This window comes from Haliotis cracherodii, unplaced genomic scaffold (genome assembly GCF_022045235.1).
Source record: "Haliotis cracherodii isolate W230 unplaced genomic scaffold, xgHalCrac1.p SCAF_18, whole genome shotgun sequence".
Classification (NCBI taxonomy): domain Eukaryota; kingdom Metazoa; phylum Mollusca; class Gastropoda; order Lepetellida; family Haliotidae; genus Haliotis; species Haliotis cracherodii.
In genome coordinates, this window is record NW_027266273.1 from 10,394,818 (window position 1) to 10,409,471 (window position 14,654).

The 14,654-nt window shown below is 39.9% G+C and overlaps 1 protein-coding gene across 3 annotated transcripts in view; it reads right to left on the reverse strand.

Moving 5' to 3' along the window:
* Window positions 1-14,654, reverse strand: part of LOC139465250 (uncharacterized) — a 68,010-nt gene that overhangs the window by 16,197 nt on the left and 37,159 nt on the right. Inside the window, exon 1 of one of the 3 annotated variants that reach the window (XM_071246928.1) lies at window positions 3,874-3,956. The exons of 1 other annotated variant lie outside the window; for it this stretch is intronic. The gene's annotated coding sequence lies outside the window, so the exon portion shown is untranslated. Of the gene's footprint in view, window positions 1-3,744; window positions 3,836-3,873; window positions 3,957-14,654 lie in introns of those variants that run through there. One more of the 3 variants, XM_071246927.1, reaches the window with a different exon arrangement.

The window sequence follows — 14,654 nt, forward strand, 5'->3', positions numbered from 1 at the left end:
TACTAGTCCGGACTGATGCCGAGGTATAGTGCTAGCACACTGAGATACCATGCTGCAGTTTAACATGAATACCCTACTCAGACACAGTATACTGACTCCGAGCCGACCAGTCCTTGTTTTAGCCCCTTAATGCCTAGCGCCAGACAGGGTAACAACAAGTACCATCTTTTAACGTCTTTTGGTATGACGCGGCTTGGGATCGAACCCCGGAGCTTCCGCTCTCCGGGCGGACGCTCTACCATTAGACCACGGAGGCGGTCATATTGAGGAATAAAATATGAAAAGAAGCAATTAGTTATTGTAGTTTATAATTACACCAGTTGGTCGAGGGAGAAAAGACAGCACATCAGTACATGCAAAAACATTCCTTTACTTGAACGTCATTATATTGATATTGTCCTGGGTGATCTGATTGGCACCCTGCTCCAATGAATGCAATTAGCTTTTCTCGAATTTGCTCGAGGAAGCTGGTTTCTATGGTAACGAAACATTTTAAACATTAACGCCTGATAATGAACTATGCAGTAGTTATATTTTGTGACACTTATTACTACACATTGGATGAAATACCGTGTGTGCACATCAAAGGTATTCAACAATAACACAAACAAACTCATAGAGTTGACAGCAGCTTACCTTCTCATTAGGTAACCCACTGCTAAAAAACTACCGAAGTCTTGCTCACAAGTCCATAGTGTAACAGCCGCCTCACAGCCATTCACAGCCGAAAGTAAACCCCAAACCCATCATTTAAACGCAAATTACAACTTAGCCCCATGACCAATGCAATTCTCTCGAAGCATGCGGGCATTAGCTAAAGGCACGCATAGCCCTAAACAAACTCCAGCCACTTATCACAGCACTGCAACAAACCCGCCTACCCTTTAAAAGTGCCCTGAAATTACCAGGCTTCAATTTCATTCGGAAAGACAGCCCCCTTTAAAACCCAGGGCCTCCCCATAGGAGCCTTTGCATATTAGTCACATCGCTCTAAATTATGATATTATTGATATTCCTACCACTAATCTAGAAGTCCTGGAACTAAATAACACTATACATAAAACAAAACTAACTATAATATATATTTATCATACCAAAACCAAACCCTTTAAGGGTGACCTTAACATTCTTACCAACTACATAGAACAAAATACACATTTCCTCGGGGATTTCCACGCGCAACACCCACTTTTGGGCACAACAATTTTCAAACAATTTACCCAACTAGCTATCACAAACATCCAACTGAAGTACCCCCTATCAGTCTACCCCTTTCAATATAAAACAAAATATCTCAGTCTTCTTTTCAGCCCATACAATCTTCCGACAGTCTTTAACTCAATGTTCAGCTTTATTAAATATACAAACATTCATAAGTAATACCTGGCAGGTAGGGATTAAGACCTTACTAACTGTTAACAAACATATATTCTGCAACCCCTATATTACCTTAATACCACATAGCTGGCTGCTAATGTAGGCGAGGTACTACAGGATCACTTTCGTACAAGAATGGAGATACAACATGGCAGTGAGCACTAAAGGTTACATTTATTAGTATCTGACAGAGCAGACAAAATTTGTAAGATACATTTGAATTACAAAAAAATATGTTTATCCCAATCTAGAAAGTCAGAACATGTAAATATAATTTACAGATTGAAACTGGCCGTTGGGATATGTAAAGAAGAGGATTGAGTATGTGAACTGTGCAACTCTCCTTCAGTTGCACTCGAGTTTCATTATCTGTTGAGATGCCAGGCTCTGCTAAAACATAGATTTGAATACTTACCAATTGCTTGCGAGAATAATGGTCTAATTTGTATACATTTAATAGGTTATTGTTCAGTCAAAAAGCTTAAGCTCCAAAGAACCTATCGGGATTTATCGATGAAATATCTAAAGCAGTAAGAAAACCCAAAACAGTGCAAGATATAATATATCCATGCATGACATGCTGTCATCTTGTCACATACTAATACTTAATGTGTATATGCTTATTCTTTTGCACTCTTTCATACCACCCCCGGTTGTTTGGAGAGAATAAACTGTTTCTGTCAATTAGTTTGTCTGACTAAATAAATGAGGTAACCTTTACATTTGGCTGATCAGTGTGACAAGACACGTTCCTTTGACCACTGCAGCGTGCACAATCCTTTCATATAGGAGACAGTGGCAGCTACTTAATCCGGGATAGACTATTGTTATCAAACGACGTGGAATCTAATCCAAGTCCAATCTCAACGGAGACCTTAATGCTGGTTCATCGGCGATCTTGAATGAGCTAAAGGACTTAAGAACTTCAATGCAGACTGAAATAGACTCAACAAAAGCCCAGTTGACTGATGCGACAAACAAGTGTAAACATTTAGAAACAGTAGTTAAAAGGTGAAGAGTGACATGGAAAAGTGTGCAGCACCTGCAGGATATTATCTATTATCATATAATGGCTAGGTTTCTCGGCAGGATAAAGCCAGCGGATAAAAACGATATCCGTTGGGGTCATATGCGGATAGAGATGCAAATATCAAAGGTCAAGTAGGGTCTACTTTCACTGTTTATAAACAAACATGGCGTCGCCCTTGTCATTCGGCGATCGAGTCAGAATTAACCATCGAGAATCTGTGTAAACCACAGGGATAACTGCTATCATTATTAGAAGAACAGTCTAATATACTGAAAATCAGTGTCTAACTGTGACGTAGCGTTATAAGTTTTGGCAACTTTGGAGAAACAATTTTGCGAGGGCACGAGGCCTAGCCAAGCGGGATCAGTAGCCATATCTGTGCTTGTAGACCTCTGCGGCTTGAAACCTTCTCCACAAATTAAAATAGTTGGATTTGGACGAAATATGTTTGAATTGTTACCTTGTTTTGTCGCTGTGTGTACATCTGACTACACTGCTTAACGTTATGACAGGACAGACCGACTGTCAACAACGTCTGACTGTGGCCGTGACGTCTCGTAGACTAGGTTTAGAGTAGCTTCCCTTTGACAAAGGGCAGTTACTCTAGCGGACAGACCGATGGATTGCCGCAAAAGGCAATTAAAAACAATTGTTGTTTTGCGTATATGTTGCTTCGCCACTGTATAAGAAAGAGATTTCAGTTGGAACTATATTGGCTTCTGTCACTGTCCGACTGACACGCCACTTACCCTGTGACGTCATAAATATTAATGCACGCATTCCAGGAAAACTCGCAATGTTTAGGTAATGTTTATGCGAGAGGGAAAGCGATTTTGAAGCACAGAATTATAGAATGACATTATTTGATAAAGAGGTTATCACGCTTGTGTGTTTGGGGATGGTAAGTATCCTATATTAGGAATAAACACTATGTATTTAGCTCGCCAAGGCTCGCTAAATACAATGTTTATTCCTAATGCAGGATATTTACCATCCCCAAACACACTCGTGTGATAACCTCTATTTAACTATCACTTAATCCGAACGCCTTGAACGCGATCTAGAAAAAATATAATCATGCACAGACTAGAGTCGTTCAGCCGCAGTGATCATGTTGTATATTATGGCGTTACGGAAAATAATCAAGAGAATTCTGATTCATGCAGCGATGCTGCTGTATCCTTATCAAACACATTAAAGATAGAGCTTGGACTCGCATATATATTGTACGGGGGTATTATGTAGGCAGGAAACGAGAAACTGATGGCCCACGCCCAATTATTGCCAATTTAGTATTGAGTGAGGACACACTTGAAGTACTGAAGATGATACCTTACCTTCAGCTGGATTCCGTCAGTGTCTAAAATTACCAAACTAAACGTCAGCGAGACAAACGTTGGAGAGCAAACAGAGGGGACTGACAGCTTCAATGCAAGAACACAACTGAACCAAATTACCGTACTCACGAGAACTTAATAAAACGGTCACAGTACAGACTACTGGAAGAAAAGACTTTCCCGCTCTATTGAAACTCCAGGTTTCATCGACTCCTAAACAAAGTCAGACAAGCAATGCATCCAAATAGAAATATGACCGGACCAAGTCATAAATCAATCATTCCCAAATAGATAATGCACTATAATCAATTTTCTTCTGTCATGAATATGCACATGGAACACAGATGGTCTGCGTAGTGAACTAGGCGGTATTGATTTTTTCTAAACAGTTATTAGGTAACATGATATTACATGTTTATAAGAAAAGTACGTGGTGTATATAGACAAATATATAGCTAGCCCTGAACTACGTGGCATCACACTCTTCTCTAGCAATACATTTAAACTTGCCAAGTGTTTTGACAGCTGTGGCATATGCGTTTGTGTTAACAAGTCAATGATGCCTTATTTATGACGTATTTATGCCGTGTTGTTATGGATATTCTGGGGTTAGCCAAGCGTACTGTGAATACATATTAAGATCCCCCACTGATAGTAGCATATGGAAATTTACTTTTGAAATTTTTTTTTATATTTAGATTGCATTAACTCAATGGTCGTGTTTTCGGAGACAGTGGGGGTTCTTTTAACTACATCTCTGAACAAGGATGTAGAGCCATCGATTATTTCATGTCCTATGTTGTATTTAAGCTCACACCAAAAATAACAGTAGACAACAAAATTGAGAGTAAGCATATGCTAGCAGTCTTACAGTTAAAAAATAATGTAAAGGATGCCGTACCAGTAGAAAATATATCATGTCCTGTCACCCACGGATGAAATACATCGCATGCTGACTTATAGCCAGCATGATTTCACCAAAGCACAATGTAACAGCCCTTGTTAATGATACTGTACTGTTTGATAAATCTACACCTACATTTCAGGATACTTCAAACTAATTTCGAATTTACTGTGATATATGGAAATTAAATGCGAACATGCACAAAACAAAAATACATATCTTTGGGAGCTGTTAATCAGGGAATAGTAAATTATACTTCCACTTTGGAAACTCTGAGCTAGAAATTGTGAACGATACATATCTGGGCTTTTCCTTCAGCAGAAATAGAACTTTTAAGACGGCAATATAAAGTTTGACAGAAAGCGCATCTAAGGCTATGTCCTGCCTCCTTGAAAATCCGTGTGGCCTTAGAAACTATACCCCTAACTTCATGGCATATGGAGAACTAGGTAGAACACCTCTGTATACTAAACGTGTAATCAATTACTGTCATAAGCTTTCTAAACCGTGTACTTCAATTAAACTATTGCACTGGATACTTTGCATATTTTCAGCACATAAATAGCAATTATGGTAATGTTTGGATCAAGAATGTTAAAAACTATTTGAGGGAATCAGGAACTTGAATTGTTCTCGAAGATCAGATAATACATGGTAAATGAGGCTGCCACGAGTGGACTTGCGATGGCGGCGGCGGTGGCGGCGGATGTGCTTGTAACGGCGGGTTGGCTTGACGCAGCGGCGGCGGTGGGTGGACTTGCGGCGGCGGCGGCGGCGGTAGCGGATGGGCTTGTAATGGCGGGTGGATTTGCGGCGGCGGCGGTAGCGGATGGGCTTGTAATGGTGGGTGGATTTGCGGCGGCGGCGGTAACGGATGGGCTTGCGGCGGCGGCGTTAGCGGGTGGGCTTGTAATGGCCAGTGGACTTGCGGCGGCGGGTGGGCTTGTAACGGCGGCGGTATGCTATGTTTATTTCTCCTGAGTCGTAACATGACATCTCTCCTTGAAAACATTTTTTCACAGTCCGGACAGATGGCAACCCCCATGGTGATCCAAATACGGTGTGCGATTAGAGAATATGAAGCTTTCTTTTATACCCTTGACTCTGTTGACGCTTCAAGGCAGCAAGTGCCCGTTCCACCACAGCTTTCACCTCCGACACATGTTGTATTTTCACGGGTTGGGGTGTTGTCTTCGATCCCTGTTTGGTTGTCATCGTTTTCATTTTAGGTGTTACCTGTCTCTTCTTTGTCTTCAGCGTCGACTTCTTGGCTGCTTGTGGTTTCTTTCTCTGTTGTGATTTTCTAAACGTAGTCTTCCTAAATATATCTCTAGGGTCAAGTCTAATCTCTGATGCTTTCTTCATGTTGTTCACGTCCAATCCGTTTGCTGGCGAGAGTAAAACTGTTTGTCGGGCTACACTACTGTAGAGTTTATACTGTCTTACACGTGCAGGGAATCTTGGAAGACACTCTTTTCTTCACAGCACATGTGTGAGTATGTTAAAAAAGCGATCATATTAGTATATAGTCTTCGTCATACTACACCCGTGAAGGTCCGGGTTATAGAATTCCACCTTCAGTAACCCACGCTTATCGGCGGCTGACGGGGATCGGTTGGTCAGTCTCGCCGACTCGGATGACACGTGCCATCGGTTCCTAGTTGCACAAATCGCTGCTCATGCTGTTGATCACTGGATTGTCTGGTCCAAGCTCGTTTATTGACAGACCTCCGTCCTAGAGCTGGAATAATGCCGAGTGTGGCGTAAAACTAAATTCACTCACTCACTGATACCAATACATCTAAAAAAGTAATGTCATCATTTAAATGGTGAGTTTAAACGCGTATTTTACCCTTACAAGGACGAGTGCATTCCACACACCCTTCCTGTTATAAAATGTGTCACTGTTTACAGTTCGGGAGAACATAACCCCATAGACATGTGTGCGGGCGAGTTCATTCATCAGAAATCTGTCATTTACGATGTGATTATAAATGTGAAATGCTAAACACGGCCACAGTCATGTTGCGTGTCGTGGTTAGAACCGTAATTGATCTATATAATTGAAAGGTGTCATACATTCGTGTTCGGATATAGGTACAACATCTACACGCACATACACTACTGCCTAGAAGTTCATTCCCCTTACACGCATGGGCAACGCGTTACGCAACCAGTGTGCATCGGGTTGGTCACGCGTGTGATACCCGTGTGCAACGCGTTGCAAACGGGTGTGCACCCCGTCCGCCACTCGTGTGCAACGCGTGACACACTCATTAGAGGGGGAACAAACTTTTGATCAAAGGAGGACCCGTCTTAAAGGGGCACTGATCTAACGCAATTCCCCGGGACTGGTTGTTGCCTTTGTTATTGTTTTTTCCCAGTGAGTACCCGGATGTAGAGCAGAAATCTAGACTAGCTCGCGACCTCTGTTGCGCCATTCGTAATCGCATTAGTCACTTTTATGGATACCGGTAGTAATAAGAGCGTATGGTCACATTGATCAACAAAATGAAATACAGTTTTCGAGATAATAAGGAAATGTAGGTATCTTTGTGGGTAGCACCGGTACTGGTGACGAAGTTTTGATAAGTCACTTGCTTGGTAATTTTGCGATTTTCGTTTACACTATTTTGACTTGCAACACAAAGTAAATATTTCATCTGAGCATTGCTTTTTTTATAGTGTGTATATTTTTTTACTGTCAAAATGTGTAACATATTTATTAAACGTATAAATATTCAGTTATTTTACAAAGTGACTGAAAAACATTTCCATCTGTATTATTATGATAACGAATTCCAAACATTTTGATGTTTAATGTCATCACCAAGAGACTGAAAATGTTACGTTGAAAAGTACATTTCTATGTTGTTTGGCTTCTAATCCTACATAATAATCTGTTGTGATGTTTGTAGGCCCTTTTGATCGTCTTAATCAATCTGGACAGATCTTTTAGTCAAAATGACTGAAATATTTACACATTTTATAAATTGCCTGAGAGAATCACATTTTACAAATTGACGGTAATCTATACACGCTTACAAAGGAAATGAATGACCTGTGAAAACAATGTCTATCGCGCATTGAAGAATTTCCCAACCAAGACGTAGAGAAACAAGAACGAATCGGTTCAAATGAAGGAAAACAAAATGCAAATACCATAATTACAACTTACCAAATTTATGTGTATAAATAGGCAGCTTCCTTGTTCGAAGAATGTATCCGTGAATATCCACACAAAGGAATAATGTCCCACTCATCTGCAGCTATACAAAATAACTTATTCGATGTCACGTGTCTCTGTAACTATCAAATATTCTAAAAGATATATATCGTTTCGGGATATTATAACCAGTGTTCGTTTCTCAACTGATCACTTGGATTGTTTCCAAGGGTTGGCTGAGAAAGGCCACGTGACAACTATTTTCATAACGCCCACGGTTCCTAAAAAATCCACTGAGTTTGATAACAATGAGCAACCAATCAACGTATTATCAGTTAACCCTTTGAACAAAGTATGTTGTTTTTACATCGGCACTTCACGCCATGATATGAGTGTATTCCCTTTGTTTTAGTAAACCTAGACATGTAAACACTCACTTTTGACATATCCACTGTGCAAGATAACAGTGATTAATCAATCAACGTATTTTCTGTTAATCCTTTGATGACTAGGAACGATCCGTTGATTTACCTAAAAAAGTAAATCAACTGATCATTCATCTCTTGCTGGGCTGCCACGTGCATATTACATAACGCACATTTCACCTCACTTCAAACCTGGATATAGATTGAATAATTACCCCAGACACAATAAATGCCAAATGAGAACCTTTGTCAGGTAATCTAAGTGGTGCTACCACTAATTGTACCTGTAATAAATTCATTAACTGAGCATCAAGTGAATGACGACAAATACACAAGTGTAGGGTTATACGAGAAAACGTGGATGACAACAAGGGAGTAGTAATCGTATTATCGACGCAATCCGAAATCCGAAAATGCTTTCACTGCATGGATACCTTTTTTTTAGTATTAAACTATAACCATCTGGGGTATTTCCAAATGACGACTTCCGATGAGCTCCGCCGTTCTTTTTGTCTGTTTGTTTAGGCTGAAGAAATTAATTAACATGCGCCCTTTGTCGAATCTTTATAGATCACATTTAACTAATCAGTGTTTATTCAAAAATGCGTAAAACAAATATTGCCTCCAGCCTCCAAGTTTATTTAGCTGTCCTTGCAGACGGTAGCCCAGTCTCTGGTCACGCTCAGTTGCGTTGCGTATCATCCGGGTACTCACAGGGGAAAAAACAATAACAAAGGCAACAACCAAACTGGGAAATGGCGTTAGATCAGTGCCCCTTTAATGCGAATTCTGATTGGCAAGCGCTGGATGTTTCGACTCAAACCGTAATAAACGCGAGAATGCGAGATCGCGACACCTGACCAATGTTGGTATCTCGCGATCTCGCGTTCTTGTGCTTTTGTGTCAATTGCCTTTTCAGTCATATGCAACTATTTTCAAAAACGCGAGAACGTGAGATTGCGACCCTTGACCAATGTCGCGATATCGCGTTCTCGTGCCTTTTCTGCCAATTACCTTGACAGTGACCTAGTGGCTCAGTCCTCTGAGGCGTCGCAATTCGCTGTGTACGTAAAGTTGCGTCCCTTGGGCGTGCCAGAAACCTATGATGGTGTGTTTCGTCCCATTTAAAGCTGACAAGCCAGGGAATAACTAAAATATAAATACTGTTCAAAGCGGTGTTGAGCCAAACTCACTCACTTATTCAGAGCCATGCCGGTCCCTCAGGCTGGATATTGGGGGTACTTACTCAGTATAAAGATGTTATTGTTTTCTTGTCGAACTATTTAAAGGGGCACTGATCTAACGCAATTCCCCGGGACTGGTTGTTGCCTTTGTTATTGTTTTATCCCAGTGAGTACCCGGATGTATAGCAGAAATCTAAACTAGTTCGCGACCTCTGCTGCGCAATTCGTAAGCGCATCAGTCACTTTTATTGGTAGTAATAAGGGCATATGGTCACATTGATCAACAAAATGAAATACAGTTTTCGAGATAATAAGGAAATGTAGGTATCTTTGTGGGTAGCACCGGTACTGGTGACGAAGTTTTGATAAGTCACTTGCTTGGTAATTTTGCGATTTTCGTTTACACTATTTTGACTTGCAACACAAAGTAAATATTTCATCTGAGCATTGCTTTTTTTATAGTGTGTATATTTTTTTACTGTCAAAATGTGTAACATATTTATTAAACGTATAAATATTCAGTTATTTTACAAAGTGACTGAAAAACATTTCCATCTGTATTATTATGATAACGAATTCCAAACATTTTGATGTTTAATGTCATCACCAAGAGACTGAAAATGTTACGTTGAAAAGTACATTTCTATGTTGTTTGGCTTCTAATCCTACATAATAATCTGTTGTGATGTTTGTAGGCCCTTTTGATCGTCTTAATCAATCTGGACAGATCTTTTAGTCAAAATGACTGAAATATTTACACATTTTATAAATTGCCTGAGAGAATCACATTTTACAAATTGACGGTAATCTATACACGCTTACAAAGGAAATGAATGACCTGTGAAAACAATGTCTATCGCGCATTGAAGAATTTCCCAACCAAGACGTAGAGAAACAAGAACGAATCGGTTCAAATGAAGGAAAACAAAATGCAAATACCATAATTACAACTTACCAAATTTATGTGTATAAATAGGCAGCTTCCTTGTTCGAAGAATGTATCCGTGAATATCCACACAAAGGAATAATGTCCCACTCATCTGCAGCTATACAAAATAACTTATTCGATGTCACGTGTCTCTGTAACTATCAAATATTCTAAAAGATATATATCGTTTCGGGATATTATAACCAGTGTTCGTTTCTCAACTGATCACTTGGATTGTTTCCAAGGGTTGGCTGAGAAAGGCCACGTGACAACTATTTTCATAACGCCCACGGTTCCTAAAAAATCCACTGAGTTTGATAACAATGAGCAACCAATCAACGTATTATCAGTTAACCCTTTGAACAAAGTATGTTGTTTTTACATCGGCACTTCACGCCATGATATGAGTGTATTCCCTTTGTTTTAGTAAACCTAGACATGTAAACACTCACTTTTGACATATCCACTGTGCAAGATAACAGTGATTAATCAATCAACGTATTTTCTGTTAATCCTTTGATGACTAGGAACGATCCGTTGATTTACCTAAAAAAGTAAATCAACTGATCATTCATCTCTTGCTGGGCTGCCACGTGCATATTACATAACGCACATTTCACCTCACTTCAAACCTGGATATAGATTGAATAATTACCCCAGACACAATAAATGCCAAATGAGAACCTTTGTCAGGTAATCTAAGTGGTGCTACCACTAATTGTACCTGTAATAAATTCATTAACTGAGCATCAAGTGAATGACGACAAATACACAAGTGTAGGGTTATACGAGAAAACGTGGATGACAACAAGGGAGTAGTAATCGTATTATCGACGCAATCCGAAATCCGAAAATGCTTTCACTGCATGGATACCTTTTTTTTAGTATTAAACTATAACCATCTGGGGTATTTCCAAATGACGACTTCCGATGAGCTCCGCCGTTCTTTTTGTCTGTTTGTTTAGGCTGAAGAAATTAATTAACATGCGCCCTTTGTCGAATCTTTATAGATCACATTTAACTAATCAGTGTTTATTCAAAAATGCGTAAAACAAATATTGCCTCCAGCCTCCAAGTTTATTTAGCTGTCCTTGCAGACGGTAGCCCAGTCTCTGGTCACGCTCAGTTGCGTTGCGTATCATCCGGGTACTCACAGGGGAAAAAACAATAACAAAGGCAACAACCAAACTGGGAAATGGCGTTAGATCAGTGCCCCTTTAATGCGAATTCTGATTGGCAAGCGCTGGATGTTTCGACTCAAACCGTAATAAACGCGAGAATGCGAGATCGCGACACCTGACCAATGTTGGTATCTCGCGATCTCGCGTTCTTGTGCTTTTGTGTCAATTGCCTTTTCAGTCATATGCAACTATTTTCAAAAACGCGAGAACGTGAGATTGCGACCCTTGACCAATGTCGCGATATCGCGTTCTCGTGCCTTTTCTGCCAATTACCTTGACAGTGACCTAGTGGCTCAGTCCTCTGAGGCGTCGCAATTCGCTGTGTACGTAAAGTTGCGTCCCTTGGGCGTGCCAGAAACCTATGATGGTGTGTTTCGTCCCATTTAAAGCTGACAAGCCAGGGAATAACTAAAATATAAATACTGTTCAAAGCGGTGTTGAGCCAAACTCACTCACTTATTCAGAGCCATGCCGGTCCCTCAGGCTGGATATTGGGGGTACTTACTCAGTATAAAGATGTTATTGTTTTCTTGTCGAACTATTTAAAGGGGCACTGATCTAACGCAATTCCCCGGGACTGGTTGTTGCCTTTGTTATTGTTTTATCCCAGTGAGTACCCGGATGTATAGCAGAAATCTAAACTAGTTCGCGACCTCTGCTGCGCAATTCGTAAGCGCATCAGTCACTTTTATTGGTAGTAATAAGGGCATATGGTCACATTGATCAACAAAATGAAATACAGTTTTCGAGATAATAAGGAAATGTAGGTATCTTTGTGGGTAGCACCGGTACTGGTGACGAAGTTTTGATAAGTCACTTGCTTGGTAATTTTGCGATTTTCGTTTACACTATTTTGACTTGCAACACAAAGTAAATATTTCATCTGAGCATTGCTTTTTTTATAGTGTGTATATTTTTTTACTGTCAAAATGTGTAACATATTTATTAAACGTATAAATATTCAGTTATTTTACAAAGTGACTGAAAAACATTTCCATCTGTATTATTATGATAACGAATTCCAAACATCTTGATGTTTAATGTCATCACCAAGAGACTGAAAATGTTACGTTGAAAAGTACATTTCTATGTTGTTTGGCTTCTAATCCTACATAATAATCTGTTGTGATGTTTGTAGGCCCTTTTGATCGTCTTAATCAATCTGGACAGATCTTTTAGTCAAAATGACTGAAATATTTACACATTTTATAAATTGCCTGAGAGAATCACATTTTACAAATTGACGGTAATCTATACACGCTTACAAAGGAAATGAATGACCTGTGAAAACAATGTCTATCGCGCATTGAAGAATTTCCCAACCAAGACGTAGAGAAACAAGAACGAATCGGTTCAAATGAAGGAAAACAAAATGCAAATACCATAATTACAACTTACCAAATTTATGTGTATAAATAGGCAGCTTCCTTGTTCGTAGAAAGTATCCGTGAATATCCACACAAAGGAATAATGTTCCACTCATCTGCAGCTATACAAAATAACTTATTCGATGTCACGTGTCTCTGTAACTATCAAATATTCTAAAAGATATATATCGTTTCGGGATATTATAACCAGTGTTCGTTTCTCAACTGATCACTTGGATTGTTTCCAAGGGTTGGCTGAGAAAGGCCACGTGACAACTATTTTCATAACGCCCACGGTTCCTAAAAAATCCACTGAGTTTGATAACAATGAGCAACCAATCAACGTATTATCAGTTAACCCTTTGAACAAAGTATGTTGTTTTTACATCGGCACTTCACGCCATGATATGAGTGTATTCCCTTTGTTTTAGTAAACCTAGACATGTAAACACTCACTTTTGACATATCCACTGTGCAAGATAACAGTGATTAATCAATCAACGTATTTTCTGTTAATCCTTTGATGACTAGGAACGATCCGTTGATTTACCTAAAAAAGTAAATCAACTGATCATTCATCTCTTGCTGGGCTGCCACGTGCATATTACATAACGCACATTTCACCTCACTTCAAACCTGGATATAGATTGAATAATTACCCCAGACACAATAAATGCCAAATGAGAACCTTTGTCAGGTAATCTAAGTGGTGCTACCACTAATTGTACCTGTAATAAATTCATTAACTGAGCATCAAGTGAATGACGACAAATACACAAGTGTAGGGTTATACGAGAAAACGTGGATGACAACAAGGGAGTAGTAATCGTATTATCGACGCAATCCGAAATCCGAAAATGCTTTCACTGCATGGATACCTTTTTTTTAGTATTAAACTATAACCATCTGGGGTATTTCCAAATGACGACTTCCGATGAGCTCCGCCGTTCTTTTTGTCTGTTTGTTTAGGCTGAAGAAATTAATTAACATGCGCCCTTTGTCGAATCTTTATAGATCACATTTAACTAATCAGTGTTTATTCAAAAATGCGTAAAACAAATATTGCCTCCAGCCTCCAAGTTTATTTAGCTGTCCTTGCAGACGGTAGCCCAGTCTCTGGTCACGCTCAGTTGCGTTGCGTATCATCCGGGTACTCACAGGGGAAAAAACAATAACAAAGGCAACAACCAAACTGGGAAATGGCGTTAGATCAGTGCCCCTTTAATGCGAATTCTGATTGGCAAGCGCTGGATGTTTCGACTCAAACCGTAATAAACGCGAGAATGCGAGATCGCGACACCTGACCAATGTTGGTATCTCGCGATCTCGCGTTCTTGTGCTTTTGTGTCAATTGCCTTTTCAGTCATATGCAACTATTTTCAAAAACGCGAGAACGTGAGATTGCGACCCTTGACCAATGTCGCGATATCGCGTTCTCGTGCCTTTTCTGCCAATTACCTTGACAGTGACCTAGTGGCTCAGTCCTCTGAGGCGTCGCAATTCGCTGTGTACGTAAAGTTGCGTCCCTTGGGCGTGCCAGAAACCTATGATGGTGTGTTTCGTCCCATTTAAAGCTGACAAGCCAGGGAATAACTAAAATATAAATACTGTTCAAAGCGGTGTTGAGCCAAACTCACTCACTTATTCAGAGCCATGCCGGTCCCTCAGGCTGGATATTGGGGGTACTTACTCAGTATAAAGATGTTATTGTTTTCTTGTCGAACTATTTAAAGGGGCACTGATCTAACGCAATTC